At 40.7% G+C, this 23379-nt stretch overlaps 1 long non-coding RNA gene across 2 annotated transcripts in view; it reads right to left on the reverse strand.

Annotated features, from left to right (window-relative positions):
- The window catches only part of LOC133221332 (uncharacterized), a 36042-nt gene extending 20342 nt beyond the window's left edge, over positions 1-15700 (reverse strand). For both annotated transcript variants that reach the window (XR_009727975.1, XR_009727974.1), the window contains exons 1-2: positions 15584-15700; positions 4426-4604 (exon numbers count right to left, since the gene is read on the reverse strand). This is a non-coding gene — a long non-coding RNA (uncharacterized LOC133221332). The remainder of the gene's footprint in view (positions 1-4425; positions 4605-15583) is intronic.
- Between the last annotated feature and the right edge of the window lie 7679 nt (positions 15701-23379).

Raw genomic sequence — 23379 nt, forward strand, 5'->3', positions numbered from 1 at the left:
ACAAGACTCATATGTATTACAAGTGTCCCCCAGAAACTCTTTTCCAACGGTGCTCAAGGCCAGGTTGGACAGAGCCTTGGGTGAGATGGTTTACTGTGAGGTGTCCCTGTCCATGGCAGGAGGGGGCTGGAACTAAATGATCTTAAGGTCCTGTCCAACCCTAACTATTCTATGTTTATAACCTGGTCTAGTGGAAGGTGTCCCTGTCCACAGCAGGAGATTGGAAGTAGATGATCTTGAAGGTCCCTTCCAACCCAAACCACTCTATGACTCTACGACTCTAATGATAATCCACTTAAAAAAAAAAAAAAACACAACAAAAAACAAACAAAAAAAAAACCCCAAAACACATAACTACAAAAAGCCTCTGTTTTCAAACTCCAAGACTTAGAACGAAGCATCTTCCTACAGTAAATGAACTAAAAGAGATGAAAAAGAAAAAGAAAGCCTCTGATACAAAAATACTTTTCCTTGACAAGTGCTTTTTTATTTGCCCCAAAGAAGAAAAATCTAAGAATTTTTTTTCCTGTTGTGTTGACAAGGCTATTGAATGTTATGTAAAGCAGTGCTGCAGGTTAAAGACTGAGGTTATTTGTGTCAAAAATGCTCTAACCTTCTGCTGCTGCTGCACTGAAAACCAAAACCAGTTTTAACAAGCACCTTTCCCCTGTGGAAATCTGATTTGTTTCTTGATATTCTGGGTCAAGGAGCAAAAACATTAGGAGGTCAAAACCCCCAAACAAAGGAAACAAGGAGGAGGAGAAAGAAAGAAAAATAACACAAGCAGTGTTAGAGTCTTGATGCCTTCTAACCTATGTTTATGTTTTGTTCAACAAATACAACAAATAGTAGGAAACTATCATTTGTAAACAGAGATAAGGTGCCCAGAGGACTGTTTACAAACAGAATATGCAAATTCTTATTACAGTCCCCAAAATGAGCAGTTCTCTTTTCATAAATTATATAATTAAATTTGAAAATTCTCTGTTTTGTTTTTTTCTCATGCTGGTTTTGTGTGGTCCTGCTGCTTGGCTTCATCTGTAAATGACGGAAACAGATTTGTTTCCATCAGTCACTGAGAAGCTGCACCATTTCATACTAAGAAGTGTCTCTAATTTAATCCTCTTTAAAGTTCTTTAAAACAGGCTTTAATTGTAAAAGTTATGAAAAAAGGTGTATGTTGGTCCTTCCTCATGAGTGAAGTGCGTCATAGTCAAATACCTCTTTTAAATGCTGTGCTACAAAAATAAATAAAATTGACAGCAAATGGCAGCTCCTGGTTTCACACCCTTGCTCCTTGCACAGAGCAGAGAGCTTGTGGTCTCCTGTTATGCCCTTCCCCATTCAGGGGGAAGCTTTTGGGAAGGGGGAGCCACCCTGTGAGCTTTCAGTGCAGTAGCACAGCAGACGCTGTGACAGAAATGATAAAATCTCACAATAGAGGAATGGGAAGATTTATAGCTGCTGGTGTCTCTGAACACACCATGATGACCAACACATATGCTGGCCAGAAGTCCACAGGATTATGCCAAATTTTACAAGCTTTTTCTGTTTGCAGCCTGCAGGTCTCAGTCTAATCTTTTCACTGGTTGTTTATGGGGAGTATGTACTAACATCACCAATAATGTAGCAGAATCTTTAACAACAAGTGCCTGGACTTTGTGGTACAGAGGCATTCAACCCAGTATGTATACATCTTCCACACATAGCAAATGAAGGTTGAGGTTGAGATGTTTATAAATCATTTTTGTTCCATTAATTCATGGGGCTACTCCTGAGGGATACAGTGCTCATGTTTATGTATGCTTTGTGTGCTTAAGAGCTGATTAGCTACTAGTAAGGGCAAGAGGCAGGCCAAAATTAGAAATGTCAAGCTAAGCCCTAAAAATCCTTCAAATCTAGACCACCATGTTTCTTTCCTCTTTCAGGCAGGGATAAAGCTGTTTGCAACACTGCACTGGAGCTGACATCACGCTCCTGTGCAGAGTCCAAGAACATAGGCAGGCGCGAAGCATATTGAGCATGAGCTAAGAGCAGATCATATGGATCATCGCCTCTTTAGACTTAAGGATCTCCCCCCGTCTCCCCAGGAACCATCACACAGTATTTCATGGACTACCAGCTGAGGAACATGAGCAGCAGCTGTTCATTTTGGTGAAATCCAGAAGTATAACACTGCTTGTGCAAGGCTGGGATACTGGGACTCCAGCTTGGCCTTGAAGTGGGACTTCTAAATGTCCAATATGCAATTCCAAATGTGCAATTGAAAAAAAAAGAAACAAAACCCAAACAGACATTAAGTGACTGAAAGCATAAGTGTATACCTGATCTGGGACCTGTTGCAAGGATGATTTATCTTATGATTCTATGATGGTCATGGGGCACTTTGTCTAATCATTGGCCATGACAACCTTGAGTTCTGTCATTTAAACTCTGTTCAAGATGTTAGGGACATATTTCAGTAGCTCCCAGACTGTCTGTCAGTGCTTCCAACAAAAGCAGAGTGTTTCCAACAAATTATATTGTTGGGAATCAAAAACTGTTTGGAGCAAATCATGCCTCAGGCACTGCAGGGTGTTCCTCAAGTGTGTAAAGACAGTCTGAAAGCCATATGGAAATGGTAACCAGCTCCTCTATGCACAGGGAACTCAAAATTCCTGTCAGTTCTTTCCCTGCCTTAATGTTGAGGCAAGAATATCAATATCTTTGATTGGTTCCTGTGTCCTGAGGGCTTCTGGTATGCAAGAAATACCTTGAGTACGTGGGTAGTGATCTATTGCAAGAGGTGAGTAACAAAATAAAATAAAAATTAAAAAAAAGTATTAGAACTGAAGTGCACTGAGTAACTTCAGCCAACTCCATCGCTGATATCAGATTATGGCCTTTAGTAACATTCTGCATTTCAGAAAGCTTCTAATGTGCACATCCATTGTCTTGCAACAAGTTTCTTGTCTACCTGCTTGTTATATCTGTCAATCATGTGTGAAAAGCAGTGCTGGAAAGGAATCTGATGATGCTGTTACATTAAATAGCAGTGATAAGAATGAACTTTAAGGCCCAAAGGACTTCGGTGGCAGCAAACCACCCACAGCTTGGATTCCAGAGTTTCCTGTCAGGCTAACTTTCATTAAGTTTTTACCACCAGAATAAAAAAGAGAACCCAAACAAAATAGAAAGAAACTAATATTAAAATGTGAATTTCTGACAAGAGTCAAAGCAAGTATCCACTTGCACAAAGGACTTTTTCATAATCTTTGCCAGATGGCAAACCCAGAACCACTTAACCTCTTGCTCACTCCCCTGCTTCCTCCCCGCAGCTCCCAGAGAGATGGGGAGGAAAATCTAAAGAATGTAACCCCACGGGTTGAGATAAGAACAGTCCAGATAACACAGACCACTACTGCTGCCACCAATAATAATAATGATAAGGGAAATAACAAGGGAAGAGAATACAACCGCGTGCTGATCCGAGCAGTGATCTAGCCCTTCCGGTTAACTGCCCCCAGTTTATATCCTGGGCATGACATGCTGTGGTATGGAATACCTCTTTGGTCAGTTTGGCTCAGGTGTCCTGTCTCTGCTTCCTTCTGGCTTCCCCTCCTCCCTGGCAGAGCATGAGACTCAGAAAGTCCTTGGTCAGACTAAATATTACTGAAGAGCAACTAAAAACATCGCTGTTATCATCACTGTTCCTAGGCTGAAAGTCAAAAACACATCACTGCACCAGCTACTAAGCAGGAGAAAAATGACTTTTACTGCTGAACCCAGGACAATCTTGCAGAGAGAGTAGAGGAATTTAAGCAGAGGATGTAATTCTCCATTTTCTATGCCCTCTTGACTCCTGTTCATATTCCTAGAAAAACAAGCTGGCTGTGTACCTACACAGAGTTTTATATCCAGAGGGCTGAGCTGTGCAGGTGACTTTTACAATCTCCTGTCACATTGGGAGTACTGTACCTCAGCTGGCAAAGGATTTTAGAAAAACACTTTGGCTAGGCCATGGGAAGGAATAACTTTGCATAGGCTCTTCCTTACATTTATCTGAGTCACTGGTAACAATTTGACTTCACAGGAAGGGAGACAAGCAGAAAAGAAGCTCATGCTCTAAAATGTGATTTTACCCATCCCACTACTAACATAAATACTTCTATCAACAGCTATACCTAAGGCCATCTCAACAAATAGATGACAACTTCAGCTGGAAACAAACTGAACCAACTTAATTAAAATCAGTGGAGTCATTCTTGATTTAAACCTCTAAAGAGTATTTCCCCATACAACACTTACCTTACTTTGTAAGGAAGGAAGAATAATGTTGTATAGTAATAATAATAGAAACATAGAGGTGAAGAAGTGGGCAATTGGGGAAGAGAGCCAAAGACTCCCAGAGATGCTGACCACTGGACTGTGGTGGTGCACACTCACACTTCAGCCTGCTCCATAGAGTCTAGCTATGCTGGGGACCAGGGCGGCAGTTATGACCAGACAAGCAAGATGCTGCATGTGATGTGTGTATACCACCTGGTGACAGCTGGGTTGACCTCATTGCTTTAGGGACTACAAAACCAGACTAATGCATCCTGCCAGTCATCAGATTTCCTGTGCTATTAAAGGAAGAGAAGCATCTTAATCCCTATCCTCCTTCTAATAAACCTGCATGTACTGCCCCTGCAATACCAGTTTAGAGGCTGGGAACACTCTAGTTAATGCAGTTACTTCCCTGAGGACTCATGCTGGCTCAGAGCTCACTGCAGCTCTTCGGGGTGACACAGGGTTTACACTCACCCTTATTTTCCAAGCATCTTCACAGTTCCATGCAATTAACCTGAGAATAAATGAAATTATTAGAATGAGTTTATATAGAAATTTCTTCCCCCTTTATCCCAAGGAACAGATGAGTTTAAAACAATATCCAGAAATTGTTTCAGTCACAGATACACTATATATTTTGACAGTAGTTTCAGCACCAGCAACCAGTTTCGGCTTTTTTTTCCCTAATTAGTTATTACATTGTCATCATGCATTGGCTTCCTGGGCTTTCTATCTGGAGGGGAAAAAATGTAGGAGAAAAGCTTTAATTTAAAAAAACAATCTTAAATAATGAGTTTCTGGATGCTGGCACAATACACTTAAATTTTAATTAATATTGAATGTGTCCCCAGAAGTCTGGCATGAAACATTTAAAATATGTACATACAAAAAAAAATATTTTTTTCTTACCTAAGGGTAAAGCTCTCATTTACCTAAATCAATGCTTATTGATTTATGGATGGTGTTTGTGTCTTTATGTATTACATCAGCTTGGATGGATCCCTCGGCCTTTCTTACTAGGTTCACTGGATTGCCTTGGAAAGTAATGTACTTTGTTCAAGTATTTGTTGAAGGCAACAGCAATGCTGCTCAGACGTGCATCGTCATTCACTCTTCCCATTCCATATTTAAAGCAATAACTGTTTTAGATGCTCATGTAATTTAAATCAAACATTAACGCACATTCAGAAATACTAGTGTAGGTGGAATGATGGACCACATGGCAAATCCAAGCATATTTGTAAACCAAGGGTTTGGCCTTGGATTTCACAGAAAGGTTAGCAAAATGTCAGCCTGTCATATCTTATTAAGACTAATAATAACAACTCACACTTTTGAATGCAAATACCATCTGTGTATCCTCAAGCTTTCAGCAAACATTAGTACACCAGCCCTACGGAGATAGTGCTTTCCTTTCTAGATAGGAAGAAACAGAGGCAGGAGGAGCATAAAGAATGGAGAAGGACTCCAGACAGTGCCTACAGGTGGGAGCTGACAGCTGAGAAAAGGGAGACCTTACAAAAGAACAGGTTGGTGTAGCCAAGCCAGCATCAAATGAGATTGGGGAAGGCTGTCTTGTTATTTTGATGTGTTTTAGTTTAATTTCAGATCCAGATCTGGTGTAAACCGGTGCTAAGTTTCATGGCACTACAGTCGTTTACACAGTCCAGCCCAGTTGTCCAGTGAATATTAGCAGAGACTGGTAACAGATTGGCAGAGTGGGCTTTTTGACCTGCTTCATACTTTCCAAATGCTGCAGATGTCCTTTGCTTGAAAAAACAAACAAACAAACAAACAAAAAAAACAAAACAAAAACTGGCATAATCAAGAGCAAATACAGCAATAACTTTCACTAACTTGACTCTAATTGAACTGTCGTGTGTATAACCATTCTAGAGAAATGGTGATTCCCACAATCAGCTGAAAGGAAAGAGGCTGCAGGAAAAATATGCCAGAGACACTGATAAGAAGATTTTATTCAGCTTTATTTGACAAGTTTTATTACACTGAGAAAACATAACGTATCTAATCTCTTTGCAGCTGTTGCAGCCCTTCAGCCTTTATTACTTAAATCCTATTAGATATAAAATTGTTTCTATTTGTCAATGGCATGATATCTTTTATTATTATTATCATCAGAGTATGGCCATGAACATAATTTCTGGTCCATCTTCTTACCAATAATTAAGGTTACCCTGTGATGTTCACCTGTTTAAATGGCCTACTTTTTCAAAAGTCCTGGAGAGCTGTGTGTGTTGTTAGTATACACACAGTGACACTAAAGAAAACTCAGCAAGTACTGAAAACTTCTGCAAACAAACCAGTATAGCTGACTATTTCTATTATGGGCACTGAAATTCCGGTCATATTGGGTTCAGCTGTATGCTTTACCCATAGGAAGACCTTGAAACAAAGCCTTTCATCACTGTACACTGGTTTTCAGTGTGTCACTTGTAAAAGTTTAATTCTCTGTTTTTAACAGAAGGATGAAAGACAAACTTTTTCTACCAGGAATTCCCATTATTGCAAATAAGTGATGCTGCTTCACTGCCTTTCTCTCCTTGTCCTAGGATAACCCCTCCTATGATTCATCAGACCCTCATTTAGCAGAATGCAAGGGACATTGCCACCACAATGTCCCCTTGGAGGTGAAGTCTGGTGGCTCACTGCCTGGCTTCCCTTCCCATGAAGTATGGATGCCTCATTTCCACGTGGACACCATCTAATTTTTGAGGCAAAAGATTTTACTTTACAGGAAAGGGATGTTTTAGCCTCACTGTCAATGAAAATTGTAACACAATATCATTAAAACAACTGGTTTTAACAGACATTTTTTGACCAAATGTTCTTGCAGCATCAGCAGGTTAGGTCAGAAAAAAGCATAGGACAAACAATAAAGCAAATGCCTTTTGCCCACAAACCTCCAGTTGGCTAGAACATAACATTAGCATCTTCCAGATGCCTGCTCTTGCCTGCACCTAGAGCATCATATTCATCCTGTTAAAAAGGGCACTTTCATGCTGAAGAAAATTAGTATTTGAAACTCACAGTGCCATAAAAGTTTAACAAATGAGCCAGACATTGATTCTGGATGCATAACAATAAGGAGAAGGAGTTGTTTTCTCTTTGCCTATTGTTTTTTATTGTTATTGTAATCTCTCTCTCTTTTTATTAGTTTAATTTTCTTTTGTGCAATTTTGGTTTTTATGGAGCAGATTCATCCCTGTTGTACCCCTGATAGAATTTCAAGAGAGACAAAGACATCACTTTGTGTCTTCATGAGATAAAGAAAACATTAATACCTTTCCCAAAGCTTTTCTATTTAGATACTATGGGCAATTTTTCTGCAGCTTCTCTTTATTGACTATAATAGTCATGGCCAAGAAGTGGCTCATGATCTGCTTGCTTGTCAAATATGCTGATTTTCAGACTGCCTATTTTAACATGTTTAAAATGGGAAAGGTATTAATTTTGGACAGCAGTATGCATGGAAATGAAGCAAAAATCTCAGGTGCTGGAAGTTGCTGCCTCAAGCAGGAGCAAGACACTGTATGGCAGCTGATCTCTGGTAACTCACTCCCATGGGAGGCAAAAGCTTGTGTCTCATATAACTTTCCTGTTGTGTCATCTGCAGCAACTTGCAAAGGAACTCTGTTGAACCAGTGAGTGACAGACTAGAAAGCTGGGCAGCAGAGAATTGTGAAGCTGCATGAGATCAGAGACATACAAATGAATACATCCAGAAGCAACCACATCTTCCAAGAGGATAAAGAAAAGCAAGGGTAGGTAGGGATATGTTTTGGAGAGGTGAAGGTCTGCCACAGAAGAGTGAGAAAATGTGAAAGAAAAATGTAGCCATGAGGGTATATGTGGGAAATCTAAAAGTTTGGGGTGTTGATTTTCAGAGATGTATTATGTGAAAGTGAAGTGTTGGATAGGTCTCAGCCAATTGGAGGTAAATACATGACAAGTATGTCTCACATCTTAAGACTCATGTTTTAAGCATGTCTTTTAGTCATCTATTAGATCAATGTCTTCAGGCTGTATTTCTGACAGTCACCTGTGATTTAGGTCTTGATATAGGAAGTCCAATGACTGATTACAGAAAGCCAGGATGATGCAGACATGACTAGAACTGAACTGTTGGAAGCGGTAGATCTCTTCAAAGTATAGACAAGGTCTAACGAAAAAGCTTGGGCATGCAAAACTGGACTCGAAAGATTTCTTCATATCTAAATCTTTTGCTATAACACTAGTTAGCAACCTAGTTTAGCAACATCTGATATCATTAGATATTTGTATTTTGACTGAAAAATTTCCAGGACAGGTTTTTAACAAACCTGTTTGCATGCGTGATGCCCGTTCTGTGTGCAAGGAAAGTAAGAGTAACATGTACAAGGCTCCTCTTTGGAGGTTCTCCAAGTGACCTGCTTCACAGAATCATAGAATTGACTAGGTTGGAAAAGACCTTTAAGATCATCAAGTCCCCAGGACTGCCAAGTTTACCACTAAACCATGTCACTAAGGGCCTAAGCTTCATGTCTTTTGAACACTTCCAGGGATAGTGATTCCACCCTGGACAGCCTGTTTCAATGCCTGATTATCCTTTTGGTGAAGAAATTTTTCCTAATATCCAATCTAAACCTCCCCTGGTTTAGCAGTGTCCTATCACTTGTTATTTGTGACATTTAAGACCTTGAAGGGTCAGAGACTGAGGTACCCCTAAAGTACAGAGTAAGCATCAACTTTATCACAAAACCATCTTTCACAGCAAGGAGTCAGGTCCCTTCACCTAGAGGGTGTCCCAAAACTGTATTCTGAGGGAAGGAGAGAAAGGTATCTAACACCCAGGGACAAATTTAACAGGACATATGAAATCAAAGTGGCAGTGTACTGAAGTAAGAACATGACTTTGTAGTCCAATAGTCAGAGCACAACATGTAGGAGAGAATATCAAAGACAACTGAGTCATGCAGGCATTTTTTGAATGGTTTCTGTTTGTTTATATTTTTTTTATAAATCCAGGAGATCTCAATGTGAAGTGTATTCACAGTTCCTAGGGTCATGCTCTTGATTGCTTTATTCTCCATCCACTAGCAACTGGGCTGTTTGCTGTTAGGCTGGTGACTATTCTCCTTAGACACCCCAGTGAGTGAAGTAAAAAAAATGTAACTCACTCAAAATGACAGTACTTATTATGAGTAGCTGCTACAACCAGAGTGTGGAGCATTGTGATCTGAAGCCATAAAATTGTTTTAAAGAGCAGACTTCTTTCTATAAGAACTTTCAATAACTCAGTTTTGATATTTTTTGTTCTCTGGTGCACATACTAAACCTATTTTCCAATCAATAAGTGATGAGCTTTCATTAGTCTCCTCAAAACCGCAATCATGTTTTTAAACACACCTGAAATTTAATCATATAAATAGCTCTATCCTCTAAAGGTGAATTTTTCAATAGCAATATGTCACAATCTAGGCCATAGGAAGAAGAAAATATCCAAGAGTTTTCTTGAAATTACAAAGAAGAATGGCAGGAATTTTGGTCAGTTTTGTATAAAATAATAGCAAAATATTGTGTATTAGGAACAAAAAAGTAAAAAAAAATTTGCAATCACTAGTGCACCATTCTTAGCATTATTTTAAAAATTCACATTTGTTCTTTGATATTTGATGCATTACATTCAGAAAAAGTGCATCATTCGGATTTTCAGAGTCTTAGAAAATAAAATAAGTGAGCAATACTCCAAGGATGCAATACAACATCAACCATCTGTAACTGGGACATTAAATAATTGTATGGTACTTGGCACAGACAAAATGTAGTCCCAGCATTAACCAACAAAGCATCATAACTCTCTTCTGAGACAGAAAGTATCCCCACTTTGCAGATGGAAAAAAAGATGACAAAATCTTTATTATTCTATAATAACTATGACCAAATGATTATGTTGTCAATCATTCATTCCAGCTTACTTACATAAAGCGTAATACAAGAATTAGAAATGGTTTATGCTAAAAAACCTCAATATGAAACAAAACAAACTTCAGTTCTGAACGAAAAACTGCCTATCTCCTAGCTCCAGATTTAGCCTAGAAAAATCTTCATGAGGGGAATGTATGTTATCACACATATTATTGTACCCTCAGAATGAAGATGTGACACAGAAACTGGAGTGCTGCTTCTGAACTGAACCAAATTTAGTCTATCTAAATAACCTAATTAATTTAGTAAGATTTAATAGCAAATAATTTTGCTGCTCTCTGGAGGATTTGCAAAACTAACAGGTGAGATTTAATTATAGGGAGCCAAGATTTTCAGGGAAGGACCAGAGCCATCTCCAGTTTGGACATCTTCCTCTATTCATGAAGTATTTATGAGCACTAGGTCTCATTAAAGCTACATCTAACACAAGCATCTCTATGTAGAGACTACCAGAATAATTTATATATCAATATGAGTTTTGGATACTCAATGACTCTTCAAAACTATGTTGTGTACAGCAGGTAGTACTTCACGTTTCCTGTTTCTATCATGACAGTGTATTCAAGACTGGCATAAACTCGAGCTACTCACAGCATATCTTTCCAGGAAGCAATAGGACAGCTTAAAATCACTATGAAGCTTAATCTAAATCAACAGAGCTGCTGAAGAACATAATTTCACTGCATCTGGTTCTGAATTGCTGCCCTTTCCTTGGTCCAGCCCTTGTTATGCCATGAGAGAGATCAGGGCACTCTGGAGAGTGTAAATTTCTATTTTAAGTTAGTCTTCAGCCAAAGTAAGCTCCTTGGTCTGACTCATCAGAGATCTACACCAGCGTTAGGTGTGGCAAGAAGAGGATGAGCGAATTAATAATCTGGGATGAAGGAGAAGTAGCAGGACCCTTTTCATGAAGAGCTTGGATTTTAACTGCGATAAATCTCTCCTCACTTGGAGTATTGTGTACAGTTCTGGTGTCCTCAACATAAAAAGGACATGGATCTGTTGGAACAAGTCCAGAGGAGGGCCACGAGAATGATCAGGGGACTGGAGCACCTCCCATATGAAGATCGGCTGAGAAAGTTGGGGCTGTTCAGCCTGGAGAAGAGAAGGCTGCAAGGAGACCTCATAGCAGGCTTCCAGTATCTGAAGGGGGCATATAGGGATGCTGGGGATGGACTCTTCATTAGGGACTGTAGTGATAGGACAAGGGCTAATGGCTTAAAACTTAAACAGGGGAAGTTTAGATTGGATATAAGGAGGAAATTCTTTCCTGTTAGGGTGGTGAGGCACTGGAATAGGTCGCCCAGGGAGGTTGTGAATGCTCCATCCCTGACAGTGTTCAAGGCCAGGTTGGACGAGGCCTTGGGTAATACGGTTTAGAGCGAGTTGTCCCTGCCCATGGCAGGGGGGTTGGAACTTGATGATCTTAAGGTCCTTTCCAACCCTAACTATTCTATGATTCTATGAAATCCAGTTTAATTTAAATTGGAATTAAACCCAATGCAAAACTGAAGCTATTTTATCTGATTACCAAAAAAACCAAAACAAGCAATACAGGCAAAAGCAGCATGAAAATAAAAATGGCCAACTGTGACATATCACCTCACTGATAACTAAGTACACTTTATCTCTCAACTATATAATTTAATCCAAATGAGCAGACTGTCTGAAGCAACATAATATTAGATGATATTTGATTGTTCATCAATTAACCAAAAGCATAGGCAATTTCACTAATTTTTCAGCCAAAAGGACTTGTGGACCTGTTAGTATAAACACACATGGTAATGTTATGCACTGACTCAGCAAAAGGAATCTCAGTGAACTCAATAGAGAAAGGCTAAGGCTTAAAACTATTATTTTGCGGTTTAGAAGTTTGCCAAACATGAGAGGACTTTCTGGGAAACCACTGTGCTGTTTAATCTTTATTATTTAAGCAAAAGCCAAGGGATTTATTATCACTCAATTTGATAATCACACCATCTCGGTTTTGTCCCTGTTGCGTGTATATGTATGTATATATACGCATAAGTATTTGTGTGTATGTACGTATATACACATACATACGTATCTAATACATACTTAGATGGTCCTTTACTTTTTTTTCATTTTCTAAACCCTTTCTTCATTTTTTTAATGCCTCTCAAAAAGCCTGGCTTTTCATATTGGTCAGATTTCTCTGCTTTGCATTAGACTGTGTCTGAATTTAGCCAGCTTTGTAAACTGCTGTGCATTTAATTAGTCTTTCCAACTGAGCAGAGTTTCATCAACATGTCAGCAAGGGATTTCAATGCTGGAAATGGTGGAATAAATTACTAGTGTTTTAACTAACTTGTATACCTGGCATACTGTTGAGGAAGTACAACCAGAAAAAATGTATCAGACCCAGATTATCCTATCAGTTTTCAATGATGAAAACCAGGCTGGCTGGGATTTCCATTTAATCTATTCAGTCTAGCTTTGTTACATTTGCTATCTTTGATACAGCACACTGCAGAAGCTTTTAGACATTTATCTTCCTAACTACTTTTGCAGGTAGAAGACAGACTCAGAGAGACTAAAGGTTTTTGAAATTTAACTTGGGAGTGTAAGGCATTATTCCTTTCTGCTTTTTGTCACCACTTATCCCTGATAGACACTGTAATGAAATATGTGCTTATAGGTTGAACAGTGAATTCGGGAGACTCAATATTAGCTTAGGCTACCCTTGAAACTGGGCTTACACTAGCATGCAAAATTAAGCTTTCAAAATATATTGGGCAGATACACTGGCAGATAATAATAAAAAATGTTTCTTTTAATATGAGAAGCAATTATGGAAGGAGAATGGAAACTGGTAGGGTATTGACTGACCTTCGCTTGTGGTAAATAGGAGGATGGCAGCAATGGGTTTCTTTCCAAGATAACCAGTTCAGTGAGGCAGTAAGGTGGGGGAAAGGGATTTTTATATCCCACTGCAGAAGCACCTGTGTGTACTTGGATCCCAAGGGCAAATATTCAACCTAGGGACAGAGCCTCTTGGATATAACATATTAAAAAGCCCATGACCTTTACAGAAATTCCACCAAGAAAAAGTACACTAACCAGTAGAAAGCATCTGCTTCTTCCTTTGCACAACAGCATTTTAGTGTATCAATCATCAGTTTAAGCTGCATAAGGAAAAAGCATTATATACACGTAACATTTCAGGAGGAACTGGTGTAATCAGACAATGACTGTTCAGATTTCAGCTTTCCTTCTTCTGAAGTTTTCAAAATAGCAACAATTCAGCAATCCCTAAATGACTGGCTCAGAAAGCATGAATGAGAATGATGATAAGGCCCTCAGTATGTCCTTTCCTTTGAAAGGTTCTGTCGTGGCAAAAGAAATACTTTGCCATTTTATATCCCAGCTATTTGCACTCTAGCGTGTTTGGGTATAATTTCACTTCAGACCCCACAGCAGATGTCAAGCAAATAGAATGTACTGGCTGTGAATAATTCTTTTATGTTCACCTCTCCCCACATTACATTTAAATAGTCTGCTCCCCTCAGTAGGTTTGATGGGATCTTTCTGACTAATAACCAAAGAGAAGTCTGAAAGCTTTCCCATTAGGGGAAAGTCCCAATTACAGATGCATGATTGAGTATCCCCATATGTAGGTAAGTGCACTACCTGAGGGAGAAGTTCTGTAAAAAGCAGCAGATCAGAAACACCCATCATCCAGTGACACTGGTTCAGCCCTTTAATTCTCCTGAGGGCTTCTGGATTTGTCTAAGAGATTTCTGTAAGTCAAATACATCCTAGTCCTCACCCTGCTTATTTTGCAAAGTCTGAGGTCATTATTTTAGTAGCATAGCCTCAGGCTTGTTGTGACTGCAGGGAGGAAGTGAATAGAAAAAAGGTCATGCCCTGAACATCTTCCATAAATTGTCCTCAAGACAAATTTGCAAACAAGTTTTCTTTGAATGGTGATGTTAACATTCAGCAATAACGACTAGCACTAAGGGATTTGGGTGAGGTAAAGATGAAAATTCATCTAGTTGGCAACTTTTCCATTCCTTTTTGCCCATATTTAAAGGCTGGTAAATGAAGACTGCTCACTGCATCCCTCCTGTGTTGTGACTCATTTCTAATATACAGTATTTGCATTGATGAAAGAGGTAGAGATTCTCTTTCAAGATTTTGTCCATATTTTCCCCAAAGTCATATGTGACCAGTTCAGGAGAAGGAGAGAGGCTGTTGTGTGGTGGGCATCTCTTAGGCATCTCTTGGATGTAGACTGAGCAGCAGTGAAGTAGAAGGCAGGAGTTAAACATGCAGGTCTTAAACATACAGATCTCCATTTCAGTGGAGGAGCAACTGGAGGACTGCACACTTGTCAAGGGAAATTCAGACAAGAAAGAAGTACCTGTTTCTGAAAACAAGTACAGAGCAGATAAATGGCAGGTACTGCCAGAAGCCTTTATAGGGACACAGGCTTATGTCCCAGTCTTTCAGATTGCTGGGCATAAAACACCCTCTTTGCCAGCACAGAGTGCTAGACGCTTCTTGTGGCTCCAGAGACACTTCAGTTCACAGATCCACATACATTTTCTCCTGGAAGCCAAAGTGCATCTGTCATTTCTCCCTTTCTTCCCAAATGGAGGGCAGGATGACCTATGCATTTGTCGTGTGCAGTGTGGATCACAGTAGATCACTGTCTGGTTCTAGTTAGTTCAAATGCAATGCCTCTCTTCTGTATTTTAGGAGCTTTGTTATCAGCTCACTCCCTACCTCCTTCCACAATTTAAGGCCTTAGCACATGCTGCAAGGCAATGAAAGGATCTGATCTCAATTGATTTAGCTGCATTTGATCGTAGCCAAAGCTGCGGGGGTCCTTTAGGATGACATCAATGAGGAAGCCTGGCACAGTATGCAAATGAGTTACAGGTGATGGTTATCCAGGCTGAAGGATCTGGGCACAGCAAAACTTCTGGAGAAAGGAGAAAGGAGACAGAGTTTGTTCACTTTCAAGAAACATTGCAAAGCGTTCCTCAGGTGATAAAGTCTTTGCTTTTTAGCAACGTTAATAAATTCCAGCTTAGGATGTTGATACGTCCCTTTTTCTCTCAGATCTCATTCTAACTATGAGGAAAAGTAAAACTGTAAGGCAGTGTTTCTGTCATGATTTACTTGACAACATCTAGCACCTTCCATGATAGAGATTGACTAGATACAAAAATAAAATGAATGCAAATGTGGCAGAAGAATCTGTCCCCAATTAAGTGAACTGATTACATGAGAAGAACAAATTCTCATCACTCACGCTATTTCCACAACGGTCCTGGCTTTCCAACCTGATCCAGCTGATGTGTGGGTACAGCACTGCCCTCTTCTGGATACTGTTTGCTGTTCAGAGCCTTCCAACAGCAGATACACCTGAGGAGTACTAAGTAAAAAAAAACAAGTTTCAGACAAATATGAATTCATCTTTCTCAAGGGATGCTTTGTCTTGGCACGGGCTGCCCAAATCCTTCCACTCCTTCTCAATGCCCCTGCTCGTCATCAGTCCCAGAGATGCTCAGAAGCTGAGGAAAGGACAAATTCTGTAGGCTCTTTGCTTCTAGCAGTGCCCCTTAGCTGCTTTTGCACCTCCTGGCCCTGATGCCAGAACTGTCCTTCCCTGGGCTGAATTTCCTCGTGGCCCATGCATGCTCTTGGGGAGCCTTGTTTCATTTTATTTTGCAAGTGGCATAGATGCTCACCAAAAGCTTTCTGGCAACCCAAACATCTTTCTGCAGTGTCCTTACCTAGCCAGTTGCAATCACCACTGCAAGCATCCATGAAATAAATGATCAAGACGTAACCCCAAACCAAAAGAATTACCCATCCAGACAAATGATTTCAGACAACAGCTAGATGTAGGGAATTTAGGATCCACCATTGATTCCTGTTAAACAGCGTTGTTTTTGAAAGGGATCTTCTGGTTGTTTTGAATATTTCACCTCATCACTATCTTAACTTCAGCCTTGTTTTGCAGATTTCTTGGAAATATCTTTAAGTAAGGCAAGATATTTTCAGCCATAGTTTGCAATGTTCTGTACTGGTCTGCTATCATATTATTCTCTGTTTTAAGATCATAGAATAGTTAGGGTTGGAAAGGACCTTAAGATCATCTAGTTCCAACCCCCCTGCCATGGGCAGGGACACCTTGCTCTAAACCATATTACCCAAGGCCTCGTCCAACCTGGCCTTGAACACTGCCAGGGATGGAGCATTCACAGCCTCCCTGGGCAACCTATTCCAGTGCCTCACCATCCTAATAGGAAAGAATTTCCTCCTTATATCCAATCTAAACTTCCCCTGTTTAAGTTTTAAGCCATTAGCCCTTGTCCTATCACTACAGTCCCTAATGAAGAGTCCCTCCCCAGCATCCCTATAGGCCCCCTTCAAATACTAGAAGGCTGCTATGAGGTCTCCATGCAGCCTTCTCTTCTCCAGGCTGAAAGGCTCTGTCCAACCTGGCTTTTAACATCACCAGGGATAGAGCATTTACCACTTGTTTGGACAACCTATTCCACTGCCTCACCACCCTTACAGTAAAGAACTTCTTCCTTATATCCAATCTAAACTTCCCCTGTTTAAGTTTTAACCCATCACCCCCTGCTCTATCACTACAATACCTATTGAAGAGTCTCTCTCCAGCTTACCTATAGGCCTCCTTCAGATACTGGAAGGCTGCTATGAGGTCTCCACACAGCCTTCTCTTCTCCAGCCTGAACAACCCCAACTTTCTCAGCCTCTCTTCATATGGGAGGTGCTCCAGTCCCCTGATCATCCTCATGGCCCTCCTCTGGACTTGTTCTGACAGTTCCATGTCCTTTTTATGTTGAGGACACCAGAACTGCACACAATACTCCAGGTGAGGTCTCATGAGAGCAGAATAAAGGGGCAGGATCCCCTCCTTCGACCTGCTGGTCACACTCCTTTTGGTGCAGCCCAGGATACAGTTGGCTTTCTGGGCTGCAAGAGCACACTGCTGGCTCATGTTGTTTCTCACCAACCACCACCAAGTCTTTCTCAGCAGAGCTGCTCTGAATCTCTTCCCTGCCCAACCTGTAGGTGTGTTTGCGATTGCTCCAACCCAGGTGTAGTGTCATGGTTAAACTTCATAACTTTGGCACTGGCCAGAGTGTGTGTCAAGGTGCCCCTGAATGGCATTCCTTCCCTCCAGCGTATCAACCGAACCACACAGCTTGGTGCCATTTGCAAACTTGCCGAGGGTACACTCAGTCCCACTATCCATGTCACTGACAAAGATGTCTAACAAGATCAGTCTCAACACTAACCCCTGAGGGACACCACTCATTACTGGTCTCCAGCTGGACATTGAGCTGTTGACCACTACTCTCTGTATGCAGCCATCCAGCCAGTTCTTTATCCACAGAGTGGTCCATCCATCAAATTGATATCTCTCCAATTTAGAGAGAAGGATGTTGTGTGGGTCAGTGTTGAACACTTTGCACAAGCTCAGGTAGATGACATCAACTGCTCTACCCCTGTCCATCAGTTCTGTAGCCCCACCATAGAAGGTCACCAAGCTGTTCAGGCATGATTTGTCCTTGGTGAAGCCATGTTGGCTGTCACCAACCACCTCACTGTTTTTCATGTGCTCTAGCATGCTTTCCAGGAGAATCTGCTTTGTGATCCTGACAAGCACAGAGGTGATACTGACTGGTCTGTAGTTCCCTGTGTCTTCCGCTTTTACCTTCCTGAAAATGGGGGTTATATTTCCTTTTTTCCAGTCATCGGGAGCTTCACCTGACTGCCATGATTTTTCAAATATGATGGACAGTGGCTTAGCAACTTCATTCACCAGCTCCTTCAGGACACACAGATGGTTTTTATCAGGTCCCATGGACTTGTGCACATTCAGGTTCCTCAGATGATCTCAAACCTGATCCTCTCTTACAGTGGGCTTAAAGTCTTCATTCTCACAGTCCCTGCATCTGCCTTCCAAGATTTGGGCAGTGTGGTCAGAGCATTTGCCAGTGCAAACTGAGGCAAAGAAGTCACTGAGAACCTCAGCATTCTCCAAATCCTAAAAGTCTCCCATTTCCTTGCAGACAGGGCCCACATTATCCCCAGTCTCTCTATTGTTAGCAAGATACCTATAGAAGCCATCCCTGTTATGTTTCACATCCATGGCCAGACTCAATTGTTACTGGGCCTTACCTTTCCTGTCCTGATCGTCAGCTTCCCGGACAATGTCCCTCTATTCTTCCCAGGTCACCTGTCCTTGCTTTGACCTTTTATAATTTATTTTTTTTTTTGAGTTTTCTCAGCAGCTCCTTATCCATCCATGGAGGTCTCCTGGCCCTCCTGATGCACTTCCTTCTAGTTGGGATGCAACACTTCTGAGCTTGGAGCAGGCAATCCTTAAATATCAATTAGCAGTCTTGGGCCCCCCTGCCCTCTAGGGTTATATCCCATGGAACCTTACTAAGCAGGTTCCTGAAGAGGCCAAAGTCTGCTCTCCTGAAGTCCAGGGCAATGAGCTTGCTGCTTGCCCTTCTCACTGCCCTGAGGATCTCAAACTCCACCATCTCATGATCACTGCAGCTAAGGTTGCCTAGGAGCATCACATTCCCAACCAGCTTCTCCCTGTTGGTAAGTACAAGGTCAAGCATGGCACCTCTCCTTGTTGGCTCCTCTATTACTTGCAGGAGGAAGTTGACTTCCACACAATTGAGGAACTTGCTGGATTGCTTATGCTGGCCCGTACCATTCTTCCAACATATATTGGGGCAATTGAAGGACATGATAAAGGACATCCATGAGACAAGGGCCTGAGAGCATGAGGCAGCTCCTGCCTGTCTATAGGGTACACACAGTCCTCTTGATTGGGTGGCCTGTAGCAGACCGCCACAGTAATGGCCCTCACTGTTATTCTTCATTTGATCCTGACCCACAGATTCTCAGTTGGCCCATCACTTGTCCCCAGGCAATGTTCCGTACTCTCCAGCCTGGCACTGACATAAATAGCTACACCACCTCCCCTCCTGCCTGGCCTGTCTTTCCTAAGGAGTCTATAACCTATTCCAACACTCTAGTCATAGGAGCCATCCCACCATGTTTCTGTCATTCCAATGGTATCATATCCCTGTAGACGTGTACACATCTCTAATTCTTCTTGTTTATTCCCCATACTATAGGTGTTTGTACAGAGGCATCTGAGCCAAGCTACAGATTAAGCTGACTCATTGGCTGGAGCAGCTGAAATAGCTCTGAAGACCTCCAGGTTAAGAAAAGAGAAGTTCAAGAAAGAAGGACAAGAGACATCAGAGATGGTCTGAAAAATAACCCAGCAGCTGTTCAGCCAATGTGCTCTGTATACAAATGTTGGGGTTCATTTCTGTTTTCTTCCAAAGCCTTAGTTTTCATCCAGTTTTATTGCCAAATGACAAACAGCAAGGAACAGCCACAGTACCCTACCTCCAGCTGTGATAATTAATAACCTGTCAAGGCAGGGATCTGGATGTCTTAGGAAACCTAATGTCTGGGTATAGGTGGTGAAAAACTCTGGTGAGAAACCAGAAAAAGGAAAAGAAAGAAAAAAAAAAAAAAAAGCATGATTAAGAAGTTCTGTTTGATGATGGAAAATAAAACAATCTCATTCTATATATGTGAATATTTAAATGGAGTCAAAGCTTGTTCAAGGAGTCCATTTTCAAAGTAGAATGAAATCTGTAAGGGAAGAATTCTGTGCAAATGTACTGTTCTTATTATTTTCCATCCACTTGTAAAGGCTTCTCAGATGTTCTTATTCCTGCAAAATGAATTCTTTTTGCTTATAATCAAAGCTCACTGATGTTAATGGAAAGTTTTTCATTGATTTTGGCTGGCTTTGGATTTTGAATGAAACAGATTTCATTCACTTAAATGGTAAGTATTCATTTTACAAGAGGGTAAATACAGTTAATTCTGAAGTACCCCTTCAGTCAGATGGATATAGCTTGAAGAGTATAACCTTCTCTTCAGCATTATGGGACATAAATCCCATGAGAAAGTCACACTCATGAGCTCTACATGTGGGTAACCACAGATGCTCAATATTCCACAAAATATCTGATTTTTTTCCTAGACAAACACAGTTTTGTGCTTTATCCTATACCTTCAGACCCAGATATCCCCTTTAACCCCTGTCATCACCAGCTCATCAAAAGATACTGTTTCTAAAGTCTTGATGTGGAAACTTAATACTAGACCATCATTATCAAAACATTCAAAATCAGTCTGGGGGTTGAGCTGAATTACCCCATAAGATCATTCGTTGTACAACTAGAAATCTAGAAAATATAAAACCCAGATATTTTGGCTAAAACAGTGTGACATTTTTTTATCCATCGATGTTCCATGAGAAAAGTGAAAGACTCAGTTTGCAGTCAGCCTTTAAAGTAAAACGTACATACGTATGTTCATACATATACCTATACAGAGAGACAGATAAAATGAAATGCCTTTCTTGCACATGAAAATGAAGGTGAAATAGATCTGTTGTTTGAAATTTATGTCACTTGAGAGTTAAGGGCAGGCACACATGGGGGAAAGCAGCTTTTCAATCTTACATTGCAAAGCACCCAACCCTCCAAGGAAGTATGAGGAGAACACAGCAACTAACTGAAACTGCCAGGCAGCTTTGACTAACTGGGATGTGATTAGCAAACTGAAACATAGCCAGAGCATCCTGGTCCACATTTCCACTCCTCTTTGTCTTCATCTTCCCAAAGTGCCTGACTGTAATATACTCTTATACAGCTGTAATGTTTAACTCAGCTTTTCATTCCTCTGAAAATAATTACACATGGAGAACACCTGTTAATCGACTGTGCTAATTTGAAAGGGGGGGGGGAAATGCAATTTAACTTTGCAACATGTTTCCAGTAAGATGATATTACAAGTTTAAATTAATATCTTCATTAGATACTATTATTCATAGCTCTATTCCAGTCATTGACATCAGATCTTCATTGTGATATTGCTATTTTGACACAGAGAAAAAATGACTTGTTAGGTATAGTACTTCCCTTCCTAAGACAGATGTATTTCAGAGTGCAGCTAATTGAAACCACTGGCATGAATAAACTGGTGGGGATGGCAGCTCTTGTTTGTAGTTTGGTAGGGTACAAATTCATCTTGATGACAACTGCAAATAAAATGTCCAAGAGAGATTACAAGCAGAGCTAAATGCAATCAATTAATAGTATTATTTACTCAGGCAGTGAAACCTGCAGTATGAACTTCACCCAACAGTGAGTCATCTGCAGCATTTGGCTTATGAACAACTAGATGATATATTTATTTTCACCAGAGTAACCCTTTTGACTATAATCCTTACTTTTATGATAGAGGTGCCATTCTTGATTTCAGCACAGATGAAGATGAGCACAGTCAGGGTCCTTTTCTACTTAAACTACCTCACTCACACAAACAGCACCCTTAAGTTCCAAAGAATCCCCTCAAAAGTCAGTGGTACAAGCAAGAACTGCAGACTCCTATTCTTAAAATCCTAACCCTACTGCCCTTACATGTGGGAAGACACCACTCAACCCCCAGATAGAGCCCTACTACTGCTTCCTGCATTGTCATACTTAGTCCTGGGCCAGACAACAAACTCATAAGCATGGCCAGAGGCTGACTTAGGAAAGACCATGTGCCTCTGAATCTGGATGCATGATTATGCACTCTGGAAAGCATCAAAACACCCAGAACTGGTTAGTAAGGTATGCAAAAGCTGCCTGGGACATCCTCTTGTATGCAAAAAGCAAGCACAATGAGAAACTACCCCTACCCCTGAGGCAGGTTTTAAAAGATGAAGTTGGGAGCCCTGAGCCTACTGCAGTGTCCTTGCATGGGATGTTTGTGAGGCAGCAGCCTCACCTTACTGTGCTCTTCCTGGGCATGCTTCACTTCCCAGTGTGGCACCGTGCATGGCTCTCTGCCACTTGGGTATTAAACAAGCAGAAAAGACTCAATTTCCTTTGGTCAGGTCTTTCCATGCTGCTGACAAAGAGTAGTTGATTGACATCTAAGTGGGAAAATCTTAGCTTTGAAGCCTCAGAGGATCTGTGCCCTATTGCTTCTTGCTTGCTGGCTTTGTTCACATAAACCAAGCTGAAATGTGCTGCCAGTCATAACAGAGGGTGAAAAATCCCCTGCATTAAGCCAGCTGGAGCCACTTATCCTGACCTGCTCTTGAAGGACATTGAGGCACTGGATCCATTTCTGTGGGAAGGGAGAGAATGTTGACTCCTGATTTTGTTCCAATGATTTCAAGAGGCTTAAAGATGGGCTTCAGAATGTAAAAATTATCTTTTTAGGTAAAAAATTGGAAAATATAGTGTTACCAGCTAAATTTAGGAAAACAAACAAAACCAAAAAAACCCAAATAAAAATCACATGTTGAAAAGTGTTCTCAGTTTAGTCACTGTGTCAACTATGTAACAGGCACAATAAACAGTTCACTTGGTTTCATGATTCTATTCCTTCCTCCTAAATAAAGATTAAAAAAAAAAAAGAGGAAGAAGTGAAAGAAACACCAAACTTACTTAGGCTACTCCTAAAATCTAGGGAAAGAACAATGGGGATTAAAAATTGGCAGGAGTCAGCATCCAAAGACTCCTGAAAGGGAAAATTTCCATGATTTTGTATTGTAGATTTTGAGGTGGATTCAAAAGGACACTATTCTGCACACAAAGTTCTCCAACTGAAAGTTAAAATCCAGAACACTCCTGATCCCAGAGGAATTTAATTCTCTTCTGGCTACAGTTCACAAGAGTTACCCCCTTGGCACAGCTATGAATATTGACAGCCTTTGCAGACCATGACAGAATTATCCCAGAACACCAAAGGGATCAAAAAATTCTTCAGCCTAATTCCCCCTGGATTTCAGTCATGTAAGTGTTTGGGGTTTGTTGCTCTTGCCCTCAGAAAGAATTTGCTATGGTCAAAGTTTTCTCTAATAGAAAAATCACTATTCCCTGTTGATCCCTCCCTCACCTAGAAGAAAGGATCCAAACAAACACTAGCTCAGAGTAATTGCCACTATGCAGCCTTCAAATG

Source organism: Neopsephotus bourkii, unplaced genomic scaffold (genome assembly GCF_033783945.1).
Source record: "Neopsephotus bourkii isolate Nb327-2 ecotype Australia unplaced genomic scaffold, CSIRO-AGI_Nbou_v1 NB_1526, whole genome shotgun sequence".
Taxonomy (NCBI): Eukaryota; Metazoa; Chordata; class Aves; order Psittaciformes; family Psittacidae; genus Neopsephotus; species Neopsephotus bourkii.